Raw genomic sequence first — 23,378 nt, forward strand, 5'->3', positions numbered from 1 at the left:
ATACATAAATAAATTTCCATATAATAAAAATTAGAAAATAACTCCATATAATTACGTTTTTTTAAGATCCTTTTAAAGAGGGAGGATGTAGCATGTTCTGGAATAACATAGTAATAACATTACAAACATATTGTAGCAACTAGTTACAATACTTATGTGCGCAACATTCAAGTGCATTTGCCTCTTTAGTAACATGACCACCCATGAGTGACAATTGCTGTGTCGGCAAATATAACACGCGCGGCCGCTCTGGCCCAATATGCAATATGATACATCCTCACTCTCTCGCTGCGGCGGCATATACACATACATACTCTTATGTAAACATTTATACATTTATACATAAATATGTTTATACATAAGCATACCGCTCCTCTGCCTGCATTTCTAGCAAAGCAGCTACGCGGTCTTAGCTTTAGTTAACAATTGTATCAGAATCAAGAATGATTGAATAAACTGAGCTCAAATGCAAAAGACATATTTGTGTCCCATATAAATATTCAACCTTAATACAATCTTGGATGATTATCCTACAGGATACTAATTATATCCCGAAGGACGAAGAAAGGATCGTTACACTACCTGTGGCAGCTTTGAAATATATTAGCCCATTCTGGCTGTATCCAAAATACACAATAGGTCTCTGAGCTGTATTACCGAGCTTCGTTATATGTACTTAAAAATTGAAAAATATTTTTACCTCCAACAAGGCCTGCAAAGAAATCAATCATCATACTTGGTGCCACTTGCCAGAAGAGGGTTTCAGCTATATTGCGTTATCATCAGTTTAAGGCTTAGGACCCACTTTCTGTAAAAAAAATGTTATTAAAAGAGTGATGTGTTAGGTTGAACGCTAGTCGGCAAAGCCGACGGTTTAACTAACTGAAAAAATATCAAAATTAGCATAGAAAACTATTTATTAAAATTCAAGGCTCCGATTAACTTTCCCTAGCAGACGCTATAATAAAATTGTGAATTGTCTAAGCTTTTTGACTAGTTTTAATTGAAGTAAGTTAGTTGTCTCGTTGATTTTAGCATCCCATGTACCAAATATTTGTTAAATTTGGTATTCCATTGCCAAGACCAAAAATAATAATAATAGACCAATCTGGCGATGGATTTCATGTGGAAAAATGTTTAGTGACAGAAATTAGCGCAGGCTTTGCGTTCAACAGATGTCTTTTGCAGTATTTGCAACGCAGTTTTAAACCCAAGTGATCTTCTGGCGAAAACTCCGTGAAAACAAAAGTTACATCATCGATGTATCAGTGAAGTATTGCAAACTTCGACAACTTGCCAATTTTTAAGATAGCTGCTATAGCAAACAATTTAAATACCTAAATAATAACTTAGAACTTAAAGTTTTACCTCTCAGTCATCAGCCCATTCAGTAGAACCGCTTACCTTGGCATACATCCGTCTAAGAAATCTACTAGAGGTAGAGCAAAAATCCGTATATCAGGGGTCTTAACAAGATCAATGCAACGTCCTGTGGAAGCACGCTCACAAGTTCATCGTGAACCGCCAAATCTCAGAATCAGTCAATTGATAGAGTACAACTCGAAAACTTTATACAGTCAGCAGTCCAATCACAACAACAGCAGTTGACGCAAAATATTACCTCAGCATTCACATCGACAATTCAGAAATCTTTTTAAGAACAAATGGCTTTAATGAATCTAGTACCTAATGTACATAGTGCACCTGAGCATAGATTAAATAAACCTCAAAGAGCGTTCGAGTTAGATATGTCGCACCGACAATCAGTTTATTCAATTAATGGCAGTAATATAGAACCGTCACCTAATCATAGAAGTGAGACTACTTCAAACAGTTCAGTCTCATATGATAAAGCGGCTAGTATAATTTAAGGCTTGCGTATTAAGTTTGATGGCTCTCGGAAAGGTATGTTAGCAGAATCTTTCTAATATCGCGTTAAAGCTTTGGCCAAACAAAACCTTAATGGTGGTTTTCAGCTTTTGTGTGACCATTTGTACATGTTGTTTAAAGATAATGCAAACTAATGGTATTGGAAATTTCACCGTGCCAATCCACATGTTACATGGTTATTGTTGTAGAGGCGGTATGTTGTAGCCAAGCCCTGAATTTAGGTAGCCCTGATGGTTTTCCTTTTAGATTTAGTATGTATGTATCGACCTGAATGCAACCCTGACTAATCGAGGCAGACACCAGCTCTAAGAAGTAAGACGAGGAGTTAGTATAGAAGAAAATTGCACAAACGACGTTCGAGGACATGGGCCTTCGGGTTTAATATATATCGATAAACTTTTTAATTTGTTGTACATAAGAACCACCATCATAATCTAAACTCAGTTTCTAATAAATAAGTTTAAAATCAAATCGTGCTAAATGTTCTATTTTTGTATCGCTAAAACTTTCTGGCGTTAAAGTAACGCGTGGTCAAGACATTCTGAACGTTAACATTCTTTATTTTAAATTATGTATATAAAATGTAAAAGTGCTTTGATGGTGTCGGAATCAATAAGAAATATGAAATGTGAGCAATAAAGTGAAAACACGCGGGAGAAAAAAGCGTATTGGCATTGACGTGATGGAAAACCCGAAATCGGCGGTAAACGAGTCCCGTGGGAGTGAGTGAGACAGAAAGAGACGCTTCCAATAATAGCTGTGGGAACCAGCACCAAGATGCTAAGCAGTAATCGACTTCTTTAAAGGAGAGTGACTTTACTTTCTTTCGTTTATCTCTCTCTATTCCAATTCATCAGCATTGCTGTGTGCGTGCATGGACAAAGTGAAAAAAATTATCTTGCTTACAATTAGATCCGTTAGCTTTGGTTTGGCACTGTTTTGAGCGGTCCGTTTGCTTATAAGCTACCTTGCCTAAATCCGTTAATTTTTTTTTTTTGTCTCTTCTGTGTGTCTTTTTACATATAAGTGCCAAGATGATTTGAGCCTGAGCTCAACCAAAGAGAAGAGAGACAGAAGCAAGAGAACTGACAAAGATTAGAGACGAGATGAAACTATCTGACAAAGGTTAAAGGCAAATTGCCTAAAAAAATGTTAAAAGCAATCAGACGATGATAAAAAAAAAGAATAAAACAAACAGAATTCAACTTTCGAAAACCACCTTTTTAGGAAAATTACCCCAGAAGAAGGGGAAACTTTTGGAAAGTTTATTTTGCGATTGCGTCAACAAACTCGACACTTAGCCTAGTACTGAACTAAAGAAGAAATTATTGGAGAAAGACATTATTGCCAAGTAGACGAGGCAGTAAATAAACAGTCACACCTAATGCAGTCGAAGACGTTTCTAGAAACCATAAATAAAATATCTAATTGTAAGTCGACGAAAACTAATCAGAGCGATTGTGGAAGGTGTGGACGATCGGGACACATCCACACGTGCCCGGCACGCCAGAACAAATGCAATCGTTGCTCTCGTGTTGGTCATTTTGCCCGTAGATGACAAACAAACCTTAAACGCCCATATCCACAGTCGCCTGACGAAGAAGGGGATTTTCCAAACGCAAGCCTGTGAATATTTGTATGTTCCTTGCGCCGATATCAATCAAGGACGAAAAAGAACGGCAGTCACTACTGGGACGAGAAACAGCAACAAACTTAATTGTTATACGAGTGGGACTTCCGGTGAGTAACATTGAGATCGTACCACCATATCCCAAGTGGAAAGGTATTAGCGTGAAACAATGACAATAGACCTATATATTGATTCTGTGAAACAGCCGTATTATTGTTGCGCTCGTAGATAACGTCAAAGCTAAGTTAGAGGAAGCCTACCACCTAGATATTATTGAACCAGTAATTGCTTTTAAAGAGAACGGTGTAACGATCCTTTTTCGTCCTTCGGGATATTTACAATTATCTCTTGGGCTAGGTTCGGCACAACAAAATTTATTTTGTGCCCCGGTGAAATTAGAATAGGTTTGTTTAATGATTTGTCTTGGTGGTATGTTTATTTACGATTGTTTATGGGCTTGGTTGGATATGACAAGTTTCTTTTAGAGGAGTCCCGAGCTCTTTCCTGGAATTTCGGTAACAGGATATATCCTTGTACCTTCCAATATGCTGGGGATCGTCCTGGAGCAGTTTGACCTTACTCGATTCTTGCCTAAACACGGTGTTTTAGTCCTATTCCAAGGACTTGCTGGTTATAGGATAATTTGAGAGGTTACTTGTAAGGCCGTCTCGAATTATTCTGACTTTTCTTGATCCTTTCACTTGTTTTGTTTCACTTGTCTGAGCCTTTAAGGTTACTCGTAAGGCCTTAAAAACTCCCTTGGTTGATCATGACTTGTATACTTAAGTCAATTAGTTCCACGTCTAAACTAAGACTGCCGGCTCTGTCGAGCGTGGTCCCTTAAATATATCCCGAGATGCCCATAGGGCGCTGGCTGCGGCGTCGAGCTGTTGGCAGCGGCGTTGGGATCGTGTCAGAAGTGGGTCGCCTCTTCCGGCGAATTCGGCTTACCGGCAATATTCAAAGAATGGCTAGGCTAAAAAGTGCTTATGCTAGAAAAGGGAAGTGAAGTACCTAGTGTGTCTTGGGTCACATATTTTGCTAGGGTCGCATAAACATAAGTTGCTTACATGGCTAAGTGTGTTTACAGGAAATAAAAGACGTATGTAGCTTAGTTGACTAACAGTGATATGGGTCGCGATGCACGCGTGCTGTGTGCACTCGTTTAATTTCCCCTGCAATGCACTTTCATACGTATATCGTATCTATCAGATAGAGGGCTTCCCCATCGTTCATCCCTCCCCCTTCGGTTCGCATATTCCCCTATGCAATGCACAAGCCATTATCGTTTCATATAATGCATGCATGCCCCCCCCACGCATCTTCCCGCTTGTACGAAATCGCCAGCGGTCGCATGTTGTTCGATCGGTCATGTTTGATCGTAAATCATGGGATCGAGCCATATTGGACTTGGTTGCCCATCGCATGTGTGTGCATATCGGTTTCTTGCATTATGCTTCCCACGCATCTTCCCGCTTGTACGAAATCGCCGACGGTTGCGTGTGGTTCGACTGGCCACGTTTGATCGTATGCCACTTATATCGAATCGGTTCGATCCATCAGCAGCGGATTCGGTCGTATATCGTACGTTTGGTTTGTGTCTCGGCTATATCTTGTATCTGGTGCATCCTTTGCACCGCTTGATTGTGTTGTTGCTGGCTTGTTGTGTGGGATATTATAGTTAATTATAATGTTCCTCACAACGGTGATATTAAACTATGTTTGAATATTAGACGTGCCAACCGGGCGATCCTTCTGGAAAACTATCCGTTGCCTACATTCGAATCTTCTATGACTAAGTTGAGAAGTGCCAAAATATTTTCACGACTGGACCTCAACGAGGCGTATCATCAATCGGAAATATATGAAGCCAGTAGACAGATAACGACTTTCATCACACCCGAGGCTTACTTAGATACAAGCGATTAATGTTTGGCATAAATGCAGCGCCGGAAATCTTTCAACAATGATTGGAGGAACTCTTAGCATCGTGCGATAATTTTTGGGAGTAGCAAGGAGGGCGGAACACGATAAAGAACTTGAGAAGGTTTGAAACGTTTTTAAAGATAATAATGTGCTCCTAAACAACGAAAAATGTATTTGGGAAACAAGTATAAATAAATTTTTGGGACATATTTTAACACACAAAGGAATTGAAGAACACCCTAATAAAATTGAATCTTTTACAATATTTCGGGCACCCAAAAATAAGGAAGAGACGCGTAGTTTTTTAGGTTTGGTAACTTACTTGGGGAAATTCATTGCAGACATAGCGAAACAAACAGACGGATGACGGATGTAGAAAAGCGATACAAACAGTAAAGGAAAGCTTAGCTTTAGTTTGGGCAGTAGAGAAATACTATTTCTACTTAATAGGACTAGAGTTTGAGTAAGCGATAGACCATAAGCCACAAGAAACCATTTTCAAACCCTCAGCAAAGCCGCCGGCGCGTATCGAAATATGGCTCCTACGGCTTCAGGCATATAAATTTAAGGTTATTTACGAATCAGGAAAGAAAAACATAGCTGATAGTTTATTCCGTTTGTGTAAGCGAACACCATTAAATTGTTACGATATTAGGGGTGAGCACAGCATCTTGCAAATAATTGAAAGCGCTACACCAATTTCAATTACTATATCTGAGATCTCCAGAAACAGCATGGAAGATGAAGAAATAGTCGACTCTATGATGTGTCTCTAACAGGGTTCTTGGGACACGGCACTGTCGAATAAATAATACCCATTCCGACATGAACTGTCGACTATTGAAAAAATTATGACCGTATCAATAAACAAAAGGGAAAGGATATTGTTGATAAGAGAAGAGGAGCTAAGGAAGTAAATATCAATGTAGGCGACAGGGTTGTTCTTAAGAATGTAGTTTTTCCTCATAAACTAACACCGAATTTGGACACCACCGAATATGAAGTTTTGAAAAGAGAAGTGAAAGTACCAGTGACAAAACGCTCATAAGAAATTCAAACCACCTTAAAAAGGTTCCTGGTGAGAGAGAATTCTTCTCATTTTCTGCCGAAATTTAAACCCCCGATCCTGTAATACAACCCAGGCAGCAAACACCAGAAGAGGATGGCACACCAAAAGAGCTCAAGCTCGTCAGAAAAAAATTGGATGTGGAAACCAGCACCAAGATGCTAAGCAGCAATCGACGACTATAAAAGAGAGTGACTTTACTCTCTTTCGTTTATCTCTCTCTATTCAAATTCTATAATTTTAGTGTACTTTTGTCAATCGAAGCGGCCGCAATGAGTTAATTGAGTTGAAACTCTCGTGTTTTAATTAAAGTACCGGTTTATTACAAGAGCCAAGCGCCAAAAGACAGGGAAGACAATATTTGTATAATGGAAAAAGTGCAAAGAATAATGACGCGATTGCAAGAACAAATTCCATCAGAAGGTTAAGATATCCACAACAGACAAAACCACAGATACAAGAAATTCATCACCTAAAAATTGGTACTGTATCTATAACTGACTGTACTTCAGAATTAGAGAAGACGCATTCTTTAGGCAGCACACAGGATGCTGCGAAATTGGACGGTGCATAACGTCATGGAGCCATAATGGGTTCTCCGCATGTTCCGGTGCTACAGAAAACAAAATGCCATTCAAAACTACAGGAATGTTTGATATCTACGAACCTGCCCCCATTAATATTGGTACAGGTGAGTCTGATAATGTTACGGGTTGCATTCGGGTTGGTCAGGCTAGTCCTGACAATACCCACACAATTATATGCCCGGTCATAGAATTATGGACCTGCCTAAATTTAGTGGTAGGCCAGAAGATTGTCCAGTATTTATTACAATGTTCATAGAATCCTCCGCTGCTTATGGTTATACTTAATTGAAAAATCTAATGAGTTTACAAAAAGCTTAAAAGCTTATTATTGAACACATACAGATTAGGTTCGGAAGACCAGAGTTGCCTATTAAAAGTCAGCTATAAATTGTCAATAATATACACAAAATCCCAGAGAATAATTTAGAAAGGATGGTTCCATTTGCCACAAAAGTAAAAAAAATTGGTTATATTTTTGGAATCTTCAGAACAGTATTACATTTGCAAAATCCATCGTTGCTGGATCAATTAGTTTCAAAAATGCCAATGCATTGTCAAAACGTATGCAATGTCAAAAGTTTTCATCTCAAATACATCCATACGCCAATTTGATACATTTTAGGAATTGGATAAATAATATGGCAAGAACGATTACGAAGGTAACATTAATGACAACATCTAATAGGCCCCTTTTTAAAAGGTGATCATCGTCACAATCCAAAACTGATAATGCTAACAAATACGTGAGGGTATCAAAAGAAGAATGAGAAAAATACAAAAATTTGCACCGAATGTAATGGCGACCACTCTCTGTCTGAATGCGATGTATATGTAAAGGTTGATGAAAATGAGGAACATGATCGAACATAGTCAAGAAATAAGGAGTTTGTTTCAGCTGTCTAAAACGCAACCACAATATGATATCCTGTGAGTTCGAACGAAGATGTGACATTAACGGCTGCAAGAGTTCACATCACAAATCGACACAGACCAATTTACATTTGATTTAAAGATAAATCGCGTAGCCCAAAACTATAATTACGTCTGAAAATTGTCCAATAAAAAGGCCGCTTCTATTTACAAGCCATTAGGGATGTTAGCCGACCTGACAATTTATGGAAAATATTGATTTAGGATGTCTGGCGGTCAGGCATTCAGTGAAATGAATTGATCCCAGAAGAATTTTTTATTCGTTTAAAAAATTGGGTACAAATCAAAAATGTAAAGAGGTTTAAATTAAACAGATGTTACTTTTGAAATTTTATGCAGAGCTTGCAAATAACAGTTGACCGATTCTTGGTGTTCGCAAATAAGTGTTGTAAACCGACAGTTTGAGCAAAAGAGCAACAGTTTCAGTTGCTTGCTCGATGAATCTGTTTTGCTCTGAACAAAACAGATTTTTTTTCGATTCTTTTGCTCTGGTTATTATCGGACACTTTAATCTCTCACAATGAAGCAAAGTGTTTTTTGAGTATGCTTTGCGAATCAGATTCGCTTTCACTTGTGTTTGTGATTTCTTTGCGGTCGCGTCAAAATTTCTGTGGAGAGGGCATTTTCTGCACTCCATTTTATTTTGAGCGAAAGGCGCTCTTCAATAAATCAATATATAGATATGTATATAAATAAAATAAAATATATAAAATCCATTTAATAAATGTTTTTAATACTATTGGGGTCAACATGATACTAAATATAATAAAATAAATATACAACAATAATGTCTAAAATATTTTCAAATAAATACATTTTATTTAAAAGAAAAACATATTTTTGATTTAATAAAAATTATATGTATTTAAAATTTCAGCCATTCATCTAGCCCTAAATCTAGCCAACACAACAAAAAACACTTTGCGCTGAGTTTTCTTTCAAAAGGTCTTTAGCTGACAGTTATTGTTTGACAGATATTGTTTCGCTCTCAAATTGTTGCTCATTTCAAGACCCTCTCTCAAATTTGTCAAATGATATCTCTCAACAGAAAACCGAAACGAATAGAGTCAAAGTGTTTGCCTCAGAGCGAGACCGCATGAGTAATATTTTTTTCGGTAATGCTCTCAACCAGAGCGCTAGGAAAAAAGCGCTCAACTGTTATTTGCGAGCTCTGATTTTATGTCATCTAAAGCTAACAAAAAATTGCCAATTTTTTTAGGTACTATTGAACAAGCCTTTGCTGTCGTTGCTTATTGGAGAATAACACTTGATGGACTTATCGAAACAATTTTCGTCGCGGGAAAAACTAGATACGCACCAAAAAAGACGTCGTCTATTCCCCACTGTTAACGTGCAGAAATATATATTATGGTCAGATTTAAAGACTGTCGTAGCCTGAATTCAATCAGATGATCGGAAATATAAACAATTTGTGCCTCACCGTATAAAAGAAATACTGGAAACAACAAATGAAAATGATTGGCGATGGGTTCCAACAGAACAGATCAAAACAACTCAGCACTTTTCGCGGAACCAGTTCGTTCAGCCGGAGCCCTGCCGAAGTACATTTGTGATTTTATAAAGAAAGAAAGTGTGTGTTAGTTGAGTGTTTTTTTTGCCAATTAAATCAACTAAAACATAATTTTACATATTATTAAGTTATGAAGTTTCATCACAAATACTTAACCATGGCAGACTCCAAGGGCGATGATCTTGCAACTGCGATTCTGAAGCGTAAGGATCGTCCCAATCGTTTGATTGTCGAAGAGTTTCAAAATGATGATAATTCCGTTGTGTCGCTATCGCAGGCAAAAATGGATGAGCTGCAGCTTTTCCGTGGCGACACTTTTATTTTGAAGGGAAAACGCCGTAAGGAAACCGTTTGCCTTGTATTGTCGGATGACAATTGTCCTGATGAGAAAATTCGTATGAATCGTGTGGTTAGAAATAATCTGTGCATCCATTTGTCGGATGTGGTTTCAGTGCAATCCTGTCCAGATGTCAAGTACGGCGAGCGTGTACGTATATTGTCCATCAATAGCACTACTGAGGGGGTTGCAGGCAATCTCTTTGAGATCTATCTCAAGCCGTATTTCCTGGAGGCTTACCGATATATATGGGCGATAATTTCATTGTGCGTGCCGCTATGAGGCCAATTGAATTCAAGGTGGTACTAACTGATCCAGAACCCTATTGCATTTTGGCACCAGAGACGGTTATTTTCTGTGATGGTGATCCTATCAAGCGTGAGGAGAAGGAAGAATCGTTAAATGCTGTAGGCTATGATGAAATTGAAATGAGAAATGAGAAATGGTAGAACTGCCACTGCGACATCCATCGCTGTTTAAAGCAATTGGTGGAAAGCCACCGAGTGGCATTCTTATGTACGGTCCACCTGGTACGAGTAAGACACTGATTGCTCGTGCTGTGGCCAATGAGACGGGTGCCTTCTTCTTTTTAATCAATGGCTCTGAAATTATGTCCAAATTGGCTGGCGAATCTGAATCGAATCTGCGCAAGGCATTCGAAGAGGCCGAAAAGAATTCCCCGGCCATTATGTTCATCGATGAGATCGATGCCACTGCTCCCAAGCGTGACAAGACTCACGGTGAGGTGGAACGTGGTATTGTGTCCCAATTGCTCACCCTGATGGATGGCATGAAGAAGAGTTGGCATTTGATTGTGATGGCAGCCACAAACAGGCACAATTCCATTGATCCTGCTCTGCGTCGATTTGGTCGTTTCGATCGTGAGATTGATATTGGCATTCCAGATGCCACTGGACGTCTGGAAGTCTTGCGCATTCACACCAAGAACATGAAATTGCATGAAGATGTCGATCTGGAGCAGATTGCTGCCGAGACCCATGGACATGTGGGTGCCGATTTGGCTTCACTTTGCTCGGAGGCTGCCTTGCAGCAAATTCGTGAGAAAATGGATCTCATCGATTTGGAAGACGATAAGATCGATGCCGAAGTTTAGCGGCTTTGTTGTTCTCTCTGCTTTGTGCTTGTGCTCAGATTCTCTCCCGCGTAATCACTTTTGTAAGGCCGCCTCTCAAAGCTCGGCTTATAACTGTTCTTGCACTCTCTGTTGTGCTGTGCACTCTAGCTGTCTCTTTGTTTTATCTGTAATTATTGAATTTTTATCAATAAATATCTTTGTGCACTCTCTGTTGTGCTGTGCACTCTAGCTGTCTCTTTGTTTTATCTGTAATTATTGATTATTTATCAATAAATATCTTTGTGCTGTGAATTTAATTTTTCTATATATTCTTATATATATATAATTTTTTTTGCCTTTCTTTCGGCTTTTCAATGGCTTGTTGTCTACCTAATTGCAAACATTCTGATCGTTTTGATGATCAGTATAGAGCAATATCTTGTTGGCTCTGCGATAATCTTATTCACTTAAAATGTGCTGGCCTCAATGGCCGCGACTACGACAAATTTTCTGGTTTGTCTGTGTCTAAGCCTGAGCTTGGCTTAATGCGCTGGACTTGCCCATCTTGTGCCAGCCAGCAGCTTGATTTTAGCCGTATGTATAGGGCTATTCGTTTAAAGTTTCTTTCTTTAAACAAACTATCCAAACAGCTGTCTAACGATTGTGACTCTAGCGTTCATTTATTGTCGCAATTCAAGTTTGTTCCACCTTCTGAGAAATTGCACAAGAAATGTACCTTTGAGTTGCCTCGTAAGCAGTCGCCAGCTCTTTCTACTTTTGCCTACACCACCTTCTTGTCCCTCTTTATGCTCTTCTTTTCAGATTGAAGTACCCATTACAAGCCCTGGTATACCTCAATCTATCCCTCACGGGAACTCTGATCAATCACAGGATTATGCTGGCTCTCAATCACTTGCGGATCCCAATGCTCCTCCGCCTCCACTAACTGTAGTGCCTCATCGCAAATAATTATTTATCTCTAGGCTTGCTCCAGATACTTCTGAGTCGTCTGTGGCAGCTTACATTGGTAATATTTGCCCTGCTAAGGTTTTAATTCAAAAGTTTAAGTTTTCTAGGCCTCGCGAAATCTCCTCTTTTAAAATTACAGTACCAAATGAGTACTTCTCAGCTATGGTTGACCCTAATTTTTGGCCAGAGGGCTTAGTTGTACACGAGTTTGCGCCCAATAAGCGCTCTCGTCCGTTGCCTGTCCACCTTCCTACTTTATCTTCTGCTTCAAAAAACTAATAACGTCTAGTCTTTGCATTCATTATCAAAATGTAAGAGGACTTTTTACCAAGCTGTCGAACCTTTTCTGTGATAGCCAAACCTTTTCAGCTGACATATTAGCTTTCTCTGAAACTTGGCTTAACTCCTCTGTTTTAGATAATGAAATTCTTTCTAATAATTTTATTTCTTATAGGCTTGATCGTGTTGGTCGTCGTGGCGGTAGAGTACTCATTGCTGTAAACTCGAATCTGTCTTCAAGTGTGGTGCCGATTGATCTCCCCTTAGGTGTAGAGTTTATTTGCGTCGAAGTTACATGTTCTAACTTTAGCCTATATATCTCTTGTTCATATATTCCTCCAGCTTCTGATATCATGATCTACGTGCACCATGCTGATGCTTTACGAACTATTTTTGGTCGTCTTAAAGATCGTGATGTTCTTATAGTTTTAGGTGTTTTAACTTGCCTAATATTTCTTGGCTTGTTGATGATAATCGATCTTTCTTAATTCCTTCATCTCAACATGTTTTTCTTGATAGCCTACTTGAATGTCCACTATATCAGTTGAATTCTTTCCTTAACTGTTCTAAAAGAATCCTTGATCTTGTTTTTGTCTCTGATCCCACTGTTAGTGCTGTATCGCAAACACAGCCACTAATGAAATCTGAAGATCCTTATCATCCTACCATTGAAGTTACTATTTCTTACAATTCCGTTACTAATTTATTTAAAAACATCTCAAATTCTCGTCGTAGATGTTTTCGTAAAACAAATTTCAATCTTCTTAACAGCCTTATTTTCTCTTTTGATTGGTCGTTTCTATTTGAGTGCTGCGATATAGATTGTGCAGTGAAGTTTTTCTACTCTGCTCTTAATTCTCTAATTGATAAATGCGTTCCTTATGTGAATGTCTCTACCGTCTCCAGCTCGCCAGTCTGGTTCACACGTAGGCTCTCTAATCTTCGTAACATTAAATCGAGATATTTTAAAAGATTTAAAAAAACTGGTTCACGACTTGACTATGCAAATTATTGTATAGCCAAATCTCAATTTTGTCTTTTAAATGCTCAATGCTACAACAATCATCTCGTTCGCTGTAAGGCTGAATTTTATAAGAACCCCAAAAGATTTTACAACTTTGTCAATTCCAAAAGACGGTCTAATGTACTACCTTCCACCTTCAGACTTAACGATCAGACTGCTAATAATGATTCAGATATTGCAGATCTGTTTGCTAAATTCTTTCAGTCGACTTATTCTACTACTGTTTCGGATCCCACACTCCCTTCTCAATGCCACATATAAATTGTATGTTTTTCCCCAGTATTACTGAAGACTGTATTCTTGAAGTCTTCCTTCGTTCCCGGGCCTGATAATATACCTAGTTGCATCCTTTAAATGTGTTCGATTTCCCTATCTAAGCCTTTAACTCGGTTATTCTTTATATCGAGTGAGACTTGTAGCTTTCCTGATATTTGGAAGGAGTCTTTTATTATTCCGCTTTTTAAAAAGGGTAGCAAATCGGATGTTTGTAACTACCGTGGCATTGCCAAACTTTCGGCAATACCTAAACTGTTTGAGAAAATTATTACGTCTTCCCTTCAACATCTATCCAGATCCACTATTTCTCCTTGTCAGCATGGCTTCATGAAAGGTCGTTCGTCGCTTACCAACCTTTTAGAATTGACTACCCTTGTACACCATGGCTTCCGTAAAAAGTGTCAAACTGATGTTATTTATACTGACTTCAGTAAGGCTTTTGATACGGTTGATCATTCTTTGCTTCTCGCGAAACTTAACATCATGGGTTTTTCACCAAAATTATTGGGTTGGTTAAAGTCGTATCTTATTGGCAGAACCCAAAAGGTGTCTTTTCGTTCCTCGATATCTAAAACTGTTCGAGTTACGTCAGGTGTACCCCAAGGCAGTCATCTGGGCCCACTATTATTTACATTGTTTATAAATGATTTGCCTTTGGCCTTGGCTCATTCACGCGTGCTCATGTTTGCGGATGACGTCAAGATTTGTTATTCCTATAATGATCCTGCTTTGCAACAGTACTTGCAATCAGATCTCGATGCGTTCTGTGATTGGTGCCACGTTAATAAATTACACCTTAATGCCTCTAAGTGTTCTTTTATGACTTTCAGTCGTTTGTCTCCACTCCTAGCTTTTTACTCTATTAAGTCTGTTCTGTTAGATTGTGTTCCATCATTCATAGACTTAGGCGTTATGTTTGACCCTAAACTTTCATTTAATGTTCATATTTCTTCAATTATCAACAGAGCAAGCAGCCTTCTCGGCTTCATTAAACGTTGGGCCAAGAATTTGATGATCCCTATGTAACAAAGGTTTTATTCACTTCGTTAGTTCGCCCTACTCTAGAATATTGCTCGCCAGTGTGGAACCAGCAATATGATGTTCACCAGCGGAGTATTGAATCGGTACAGAAGCAATTCCTTAAGTTTGCGCTACGCTGTCTAAATTGAGACCCGGGTCTTCGCCTACCTTCTTATTCTGACAGACTTCTTCTTATTAATCTTCCTTCACTTTATAACCGTAGCCTTGTTTTTGGCATTCTCTTTCTCCATAAACTAGTCAACGGCGAAGTCATTTCTATTAATTTACTAGATACGCTGTATTTTTGTGTTCCCTCACGTCGGATTAGAAACTTTTTTCCTATTCACCTTAGTAGATGTCTGACTAACTACTCTCTTCACGAACCTCTTCGTGTTCTTTGCCAATCTTTTAACAACCTTTCTCACCTTATCTCTCCTCATCTTTCTGTCACTTCTCTTCGCGCTATACTTTTTAATCATCTACAGCGAAACCAATGAAAATATTCTGGACTTGGATTAACTGCAACTCATCTCTGGCCACATTGGCTGTGAATCGGGGCATAGGTGGCACCTTGTGCAAATAAAACACCTCCACCGGGTCGGGGATGTTTAGTTGTGTATAAAGCTAAGCTACCTTCTTCATTTAATTACTATCTGTCTTTAGCTTAAGCTTTTTCGTCGACTGCTGTGTTAGTTGACGTAAATAAAATAAATAAATAAATAAATAAAGTTTTGGCCTCGCTGGCGGTGACAATGGAGAACTTCCGTTATGCCATGACCAAGTCCAGTCCCTCGGCATTGCGTGAGACAGTTGTGGAGAAGCCCAACACAACTTGGACCGATATTGGTGGTCTTGAGAATGTCAAGAAGGAATTGCAAGAGCTGGTCCAATATCCATGTTCTATGTTCTATGGCCCACCCGGTTGTGGTAAGACTCTTCTGGCTAAGGCCATTGCTAACGAGTGTCAGGCGAATTTCATTTCTGTTAAGGGACCCAACTGCTGACCTGACATGTGGTTCGGTGAATTTGAGGCCAATGTGCGCGACATCTTTGATAAGGCTCGTAGTGGCAACGTGGGCGATGCCGGCAGCGCTGCCGATCGTGTGATCACTCAGATTCTTACTGAAATGGATGGAAAAGTGCCAAGAAGAATGGCACCAATCGGCCAGATATCATTGATCCGGCTATTTTGCGTCCTGGACGTCTCGATCAATTGATTTACATTCCCTTGCCCAATGACAAGTAGCGCGAGGCCATTCTAAAGGCCAATTTACGCAAATCACCCTGTGGCCAAAGAAGTAGATCTCACTTATATAGCCAAGGTGACGCAGGGCTTCTCAGGTGCTGATCTTACCGAGATCTGTCAGCTTGCCTGCAAGTTGGCCATTCGACAGGCCATCGAGGCTGAGATTCGCCGCGAAAAGGAGCGCACTGAGAACCAAAATTCAGCCATGGATATGCATGAAGATGATCCCGTGCCTGAGATTACACGTGCCCATGAAGTTTGCTCGCCAATCCGTATCGTTTAATGACATCATGAAATATGAGATATTTACCCAAACTTTGCAGCAGTCTCGTGGCTTTGGACAGAACTTCAGATTCCCCGGTCAAACCGGCAACACCTCAGGGTCCGGCACTAATATGCCAGTCAATTCGCCAGGTGACAACGGTGATGACGATCCTTACAGTAAGATTTCTAGTTTTACAAAGCAAAAACAACATAACCCAAGAAAAAAACAAAACAAAACAAAACGAACATCAATTTTTTAAATAAATTTGTTTCCTTCCCTCTCCTTGGTTTATAAATGTAAACAACAAATTACATTCGATCTGACGGCCAGAGAAACAACAACACCAACAAGAACAATAATCAGCAAGAACAATAACAGCAACCAGATCAGCTGTCGTCAGATTATAAAAATAATATATATAGAGAATATACAGAGAGAGAAAATACACACATACATTTAAATATAAATATAATACATCTTAAGCACCGTAAAATTTTAAGTGATAAAGCCCGAGAACAAAAGTAAAAATTAATCGGATCAGCTGCCCAGCACAGGAAAAGATCGTTTCGACTGAACTTTATATAACATCTTCTGCTAAAAATATTTTTTTACCTAAACAGATTTTCTAAATGTTTGAGACTGAAGTAAACAATGGACTGAGATTTAAACAACGGATATTGAAAGTTTTTGAAAGAAGTTTAGCACCGCAATTAAAAATACGATCATTCATTCCTTGAATTCAAAATATGACATGATTTTATTAACAAAATTCTTGTGTATATAACTGAACTATAGGAGGCGACAATTGTTCTTGAAAATGTTTATTGTAATGTTTATATTCCATACTCAGCATCGGCGACTTGATATTGCGCCGTTGTTATTATCTTAAGTGCTTTTCCACAGTGTGTGGACGCATGTTTTGTTTGGTTTTTAAGCCTTACTTGGTATATGAATCTGCATGACCTATTTTTGTTTTATGTTTTGTATATTTCGTTGGTCCTTCTGGTTTGGTGAAGGCATTTCAAATGAACACGATGTTTACTTTTAAACATTGTGCAAAGGGCCGCCAAATGTGTCGTTTTAGTTTTTGATTTTAATAGTTAGCATGACGAGCTACGGAAGGCAAGTTAACCGTAGCAAATCAATGTTATCCTTTTTATAACTGACTTTTAATTATGTTGTATTGTTTAGGAGGGTCAGGAATTGGTACCAATTTCATCTAAATTGTTGAGGAGTTGATGAGTAGATGAGTAGAGAGTGAGTGAGTTTTATTTCCTAAAAAATATTACAAATTAAATCAACTTAAAACTAATAGCGCATTTTACTCACGCTTTTCTCTCCACGGCTCGATATCAAGTGACCGCTTTTTACACTAGCAATCATATGTTCTTATAGCTAAATTATGTGTAGTCTAACACTATCAAATTACATTTCAATTCAAACTCTAACAGCTTTTGGCATTTTTTTACAACATCCCCGCCACCGTGAATCTAGTCCATCTTAGATTCACCAAAATCCAGTTTGGCTAACATGCATGCCGTGTAGCGCGTGTCCCATAGCTCGTTTTACACTTCGAACTAAACGTTCCCAACATCCGCTTGCATGTGGATTCAATGGGCAGTTAAAAACCCACTCGATTTTTTTCGCTTGCGAGTCCGGCAGCTACTTTCCTATACAATTCTTGTCTTAATATTCGCACAGCTCCCACAAGGTTTGTCCCGTTATCCGACCTGATTCTTATTGGGACTCCACGCCGCCTCATGAAGTTATGAATGACTTTAAGGCAAGTGTCGGCCTAGCCAATTCCAGGTGTATTGCGCGTACAGTCAAACAAGTAAAAATGCATATCCATCGCTTCTATGTTCCTCTTCCCCTCACCACTTCAAACGGCACCAAGTAGTCAATTCCAGTGTAAGAGAATGGACGAACATAAGAAGTCACTCTGTCCGAGGGCAGTTGTCCCATCAAGGGTGGTGCTGGGCAAGCTCTTTCCAAACGGCATATGAAGCATGATCGTGACGTCCGACGTACCTCTTGGCGGAGGTGAGGAATCCAAAACTTCCGACGTATTTCAGCGATGATCGTATTCTCATTTTGATGCTTCCATTTGTTGTGAAATTTTGTGATTTGCAGTTTCGTCACGTCGTCGTCGGTGTTAGTTTCAGAAGACTACTTTCCTTATCAATGAGTTTACACCTGGCGAGCTCATTATACTCTTTTGGATAAGAACCTTTTTGTACCCTTCTGAACAGAACTACTTCAGGATAATCTATCTCTAAGCATGTCAGGTAATTTTCACGAACTTCTTTTCTTTTAAATCGTAGTTCCCAAGCCAGAACCCGTACGAGTCTCGTGTACGATGAGAATCTCCCAAAGAGTTCATCCTCCTGCTTCGTGGTGACCATACATTATTTTGGGCGCAGCTCCATGTTAGTACTAAAATTACCTTTTGCTGTGGTGATTCCTCAAGATCATCCAGTAAAAAATCTGGCCCGGTTAACCATAGTGACTGTCTGCTGTCTCTTCGTGCCAAAATCCGCTGGATTGTCCTTGCTGGCAACCCATTTCCATTCTTCGACACGAGAGCTTTCTAGAATTTCGTTCACTCGATGGGCGACATATGGCTTGTACTGTGTCTGATGCGAACGGATCCATGCTAGAACAGTTGATGAGTCCGAACCCTTATTAAAGCTATTTCATTAACAAAACGAAGCCATCTTTTCCATTCGATGTACTCTTCTTGATGTATGGATTGATCCCATTCTATCTTTTTCCTCCAAATAGACTGAAGGAGAAGTTTTGCCATCCAAGAGTACTCGACTAATATTCCGAAGGGATTGAAGTTTGACATAACGATCCATAGTACTTGTCGTTTTGTTGGAATTCTTTCATCAAGGAACAGAGATTTATCGATTTTATTAAACGAAAGTATGAACCCAAATTTATCCTCTGCCGTATACCAATGCATACCAAGTACCTTCTGACTATACAATGCCCCATCTTTATCGAGGCTCAGAACATCATCCATGCTACCTTATCCAAACTTATCATTGCAGACTTTAGAGTTAGATACAAATTTCTTCAGCTCAAATCCCCCCTTTCGGTATATCTGTATCACCTGTTCCGTGACTCTTGTTGCTTCAGTTTCCTTGCCATATGAGTGGACGAAGTCATCAACATAATGATTCCTCACAATAGCATTAGCAGCCTGTGGAAACAAGTCCTCGTTTAATCCATCAATACAAGCCTCCTCAGACTTGCCTCGACCCACGCCGCCGTGGACACCTTCGCATATAATAACTCCTGACCAAATTATTGAGGAATTGATGAGTAGAGAGTAAGTGAGTTTTATTTCCTAAAAAATACTACAAATTAAATCAACTTAAAACTAATAGCGCATTTTACTCACGCTTTTCTCTCCACGGCTCGATATCAAGTGACCGCGTTTTACACTAGCCCTTCTAGTGTCTTCCAACACTGTGTCTTCCAACACTGTGTCTTACAACACCAACAATCATATGTTCTTATATCTAAATCATATGTAGTCTAACACTATCAAAATACATTTCAATTCAAACTCTAACAGCTTTTGGCTTTTCTTCACAACATACACTATTTTTTATATGATCATTATTTAATGATCTCTCTGTGATGTATACTTATTCTTTCCCAGATTGTACTTCACCTCAAAACTGAGGTCCTGCCTGGTCCTGGACATAAACTTATTTCTTTTTTATCTTACCTCTAAGGTGAGGTCCTGCCGGAGGAGTCAAATGCTGACTTATTTCTTGAATTTTATATCAACCCTACCCGGTTTATTAATGGTGGGGTCAGCTAGCACGTAAGACGCCACTTTTTTCCGTTTGTAGCTTGATCTTGGGTAATTTTAATATTTGAGCGGCTTCTTCAGATAAAATAGTGCTCTGTGAGCCACTATCAATCAAGCTTTTAAAGTTTCATACTCTCCGTTTTTTTTTTTTAACTTGTATTAGGGCTGTGTCCAAAATTTTTTGTTGTGCCGTAACACAATTTACACAATTTACATTCGCCTGTTTTTCCCCCAAATGAACAAGGGTATGGTGTCCCAATGGCGGCACAATGAGCTGACCATTCCATTAGTGCATCTCTTGTTGCTTGTATCCTTCAAGCATCGTGTACACGATTGCACTTTTTTGGCTATTTCCACCCTTTCTTTTGGTGTTAGCGCTTTAAACTTATAGCATTAAAGTGCGCTATGCCAAAGACCTCTGCAGATCGGACAACTATCTTAAATTTGCTTTTATTAAAATTAAGTGCACTGACTCATTAACTATGTCAATCACTCCCTTTACACTTTTTGCAATCATCGATGATTGTTGATCATCGGTAAATCAACGATACGACTTAACTGATGGAAAATACCCTCCGTTTATTCTCATACCGCTTGGTTAACAGTTATCAAACGGCACTATAATTGTCAGCTGAACCTGACAATAGATGAGCTACCATGCTCCTTGCTTCGCCTTTTACCGCGGATTTTAAGTAATTGAATAAATTTAAATAATTTATTTTACTAATATATATTATCCATGTCCCATTGCCTGTACATTTCAACTCAAATAACTGAAGTTGTCGGACTCTATCCTTAAATATCACCTGGTTAACATTAGCGTTGTCATTACTAGAGGTGGCATCCCCGCGGGACTCTCCTTTGTTATCTTCAAACATCTCTGTAATGATCTCTTCTGCTTTTGGCAATTATCTTTAACACCCTTTCGTGTATTTTATCTCTGAAATAATGTTACTTTCTCTAAAAATTTGCTAGTTATGTTTTTAGGATCTAGTGCTGCATTAACCTGGTATGTGAACCCACCAGCTTCTCTAATACTTTTGCAGCCTTATAAGTGAACATTTTATATGGTGTATGCATGTATGTATGTGTGACAACAAACTATACTTTGCAATAAGAGTATATTCATTTTGGTCAGAAATGTGCAACGACGAGCCATTACCGTCTGGATCAACGCAAACTCCAAGACCGTAATAGCTACAGAGCTGAAATTTTGCACGTAGGCTTGTATATATGCAGGGGTTGTATATCTCTGATTCAGCCGGATCGGGCCACTATATCATATAGCTCCCATACAAACGCCAAAGTCACGACCAGTGACTTTTCTCAATAACTTCGTTATTTACTGTGCTATTGTCGTTAAACCTAATATTATACAGTTTATTTCGCCTATAAACTACTGTGCCAAATTTTATAAAGGTCGCGTGATTATATCATATAGCTCCCATTGGAACGATCGGTGGAAAACAGTGACTTTGATCAATATCTTAGTTATTTCTTGTGCTAAGATTGTAGCCCGTTTTTTCGCAAACTTTAGCCTTCTTAGAAAAAAATTTTTTCATTTTGATAGCTATAGGTAAGCAAAGAGTTACAAAAGAAGTTGCAAGGGTATACAAACTTTGACGCGGTCGAAGTTAGCCCCGGCCCTCTTGTTTTTTTTTTTTTTTTTTTTTTTTTCTGGCTGTGTCGTTGCTCAGCTGCTGTTGTTGTCTCATCGGATTTCCTTGTAACTATCTTGTTGTTCTGGTGCTGTTTGTAGTTGCCGACTTGCAACTACATACAGTGTATATATATTTCTTTTTATATTTTTATACCCTTGCAGAGGGTATTATCCGTCTGTCCGTCCGTCCGTCGGTGCGTATGCGTTTTACTCAGCCATCTTAAGAGCTATCGCGATGATATTTTTTTGGGGGGCTTTTTATTACCCAGATAAGATAAAGTATGAAAATTGTCAGGATCGGACTACCATATCATATAACTCCAGAACAAACATTTTCATAAAAATTGGAGTATTCCCATGAAATTTACTACGATGATAGTATTGAATATAATAACTCAAAATTTCAATCCGATCGGATAAATAGAACAAGTTACAGTCAATATAAATCGGTTCAATCGCTGCCAGCAGCGCTACTTGCTGCTTACTACGTCATCATTAAATCAACAGAGCACATGCATACACACAGACGCAACGCTACATGGACTGTATGTGTATGCGTGCGTTGCTTTGCTTAGGGAATGAGGGAAGAAAAAGAACAAAATGTACTATGAAAAGTAAAATTGTTTTGTTTATATATTGATAAATTTTTTTTTGGACATGTAAAATTATTATTGTCAAGGTATATAAACTTCGGCATAGCCGAACTTAACTTCTTTGATATTTTTTTTCGATATTAGGGCTTAGAAAACGCCATAAACAAGAACACTCCCGCCACCGAAATTACCACAGTTGCTCCGCTAACCAAATTACCTTTAAATTCGAATGCACGCACTTTTTATTTATTAAGCAATATTTTGCTTTCATTTTATACTGTCTCTTACCGCAGTTAAGAGAAAACTACAGAGTTCCTTTTTCTTGAAGCCAAAGATAAACCAAAAATTATATATCCGGCTCGAAGGACCAAAAATGAAGGGGAATTTAGCACCGCAACTAAAAACATTATTAACAAAAGTCTTGTGTATATTACTGAACTCTTAGACTATAGGAGGCGACAATTGTTCTTAAAAATGCTTATTGTAATGTTTATATTTCATACTCAGCGTCGTTACTTGGTGTATAAATCTGTATGACCTATTTTTGTTTTATGTTTTGTATATTTCGTTGGTCCATTTGGTTTGGTGAAGCCATTTCAAATGAACACGATGTTTATTTTTAAACAGGGTTTCTATGAATAGCTATCCAATTGGTAAATAGTGATATTCTAATCAATCCTTTTCATGAGCCAAAATATTATGTACCGTTACGTTCAAAGGTTGAACAGTTTTCGAAGTATTATTGCAATTTATAAAGTTCGAAATCACGGACCAGATGTTATTTTATCAATTGCAAAAAATCTCCTTAAAGTATTGCCATCATTCGTATTTCCGTATCCGTGCTTTTTGCCGTCAACTTTCAAGCCTAGCTTCCGAGAGAATTCAGCTTAAAAAATGTCCTTTCTAGTGTGTATATCCTCACGAGGTGTATTACCAGTTTTAGTTTCTCCTGACCGATGAAGTGGGTAAAATCCATACACTTTATTCTACAATGAAACGGAGAAATTCCATATTCGTAGCAGTTCTCTTCACTCGTTGAATCGTCTAAGCCGAGAAATTTTTTTTTGAGTTTTTTTTTTTTTGCAAATTGGACACTTTAATTTTGAGAAAGGGTTTGTAACTTCGTTTAAGACTTTTCCAGCAATTATCAGGAAACAACCAAACTTAACCATAAATGTATTTCCACTCTTGATTTGAAAAACAGCAATTTTCATTTGGCTTATTAACCAACAGTTAATTTAATTA

At 38.6% G+C, this 23,378-nt stretch overlaps 1 long non-coding RNA gene and 1 pseudogene across 1 annotated transcript in view; one reads left to right on the forward strand and one right to left on the reverse strand.

Moving 5' to 3' along the window:
• Positions 1-739: 739 nt before the first annotated feature.
• The window catches only part of LOC137578637 (uncharacterized), a 105,560-nt gene continuing 82,921 nt past the window's right edge, over positions 740-23,378 (reverse strand). Inside the window, exon 3 of the long non-coding RNA XR_011032727.1 lies at positions 740-808. This is a non-coding gene — a long non-coding RNA (uncharacterized lncRNA). The remainder of the gene's footprint in view (positions 809-23,378) is intronic.
• Positions 9,600-16,310, forward strand: LOC137578638 (transitional endoplasmic reticulum ATPase TER94-like; annotated as a pseudogene).

Source organism: Drosophila tropicalis, unplaced genomic scaffold (assembly GCF_018151085.1).
Source record: "Drosophila tropicalis isolate 14030-0801.00 unplaced genomic scaffold, ASM1815108v1 contig_615, whole genome shotgun sequence".
In the NCBI taxonomy this organism is placed as follows: Eukaryota; Metazoa; Arthropoda; class Insecta; order Diptera; family Drosophilidae; genus Drosophila; species Drosophila tropicalis.